Source organism: Triticum aestivum, chromosome 4B (genome assembly GCF_018294505.1).
Source record: "Triticum aestivum cultivar Chinese Spring chromosome 4B, IWGSC CS RefSeq v2.1, whole genome shotgun sequence".
Taxonomy (NCBI): Eukaryota; Viridiplantae; Streptophyta; class Magnoliopsida; order Poales; family Poaceae; genus Triticum; species Triticum aestivum.
In genome coordinates, this window is record NC_057804.1 from 120,123,240 (window position 1) to 120,124,076 (window position 837).

Consider the following 837-nt stretch of genomic DNA (forward strand, 5'->3'; position numbering starts at 1 on the left):
TTGTTCATGTGAATGTATATATATTATCAGGATGGCTAATATAATTTTTTTGCTGATGTAATTAGTGTGTTCGTTTAGAATTATGAGTATGCAACTTTTAAATTGTACTTATATTATGATGGAGGCTTCTATAAATCTTCCAGTGTAGTTTGAGTCTTTTGCTGCTGTAAAATGTATGCAATTTTAGCATGATGAGGATGCAAGTTTTAAATGTACCTTTTCCCTGATTTTAGGAAATAGTTTCTTGTACTCATACTAAAGCTTGTGCATTTTTTTAGGTATTTAGTATGTCATAGTACCTATCAACATATCCGCTTGCAGTAAGTTGTACTCCAGTTCACGGAGTATGATATAGGCTAGTATGAATCTTATGATAAGGGTGCAAATTTTAATTGTACCTTTTTTTATTATAGGAATTAGTTTCCTGTACTCATACTGAAGCTTGTGCATTTTTATTTTGGGGCATTTAGTATTTCCTAGTACCTATGATATGATGCTTGCAGTAAGTTGTAATAGGCTAGTATGAAATATTTTTGCTGGTGTAAATGTATGATGAATATGCAAGAATCATGTATAGGTTGATTTATTATGTTTTGTTCATGTGAATATCATCAAGGCTAAGATTCTAGTTGATATATATGAATCCACACTAGTATAACTGAAACTGTGATTTGAGTTATATATTCTGTATTTCATGTAGCCTGAATCCCTTTATGTGTATATGAACACACCTGCTTGCAATAAATATTAGACCAGGATATCTTGTAGGCTAGTATGGATCTTTGCTGTTGTAGAATGTCTGCAAGTTTTAGAATTATGCGTATGCAAGTTTTTGCT

The 837-nt window shown here is 31.4% G+C and overlaps 1 protein-coding gene across 15 annotated transcripts in view; it reads left to right on the forward strand.

Annotated features, from left to right (window-relative positions):
- Positions 1-837, forward strand: part of LOC123091390 (uncharacterized) — a 53,445-nt gene that overhangs the window by 13,727 nt on the left and 38,881 nt on the right. The gene's annotated exons all lie outside the window — the stretch shown is intronic.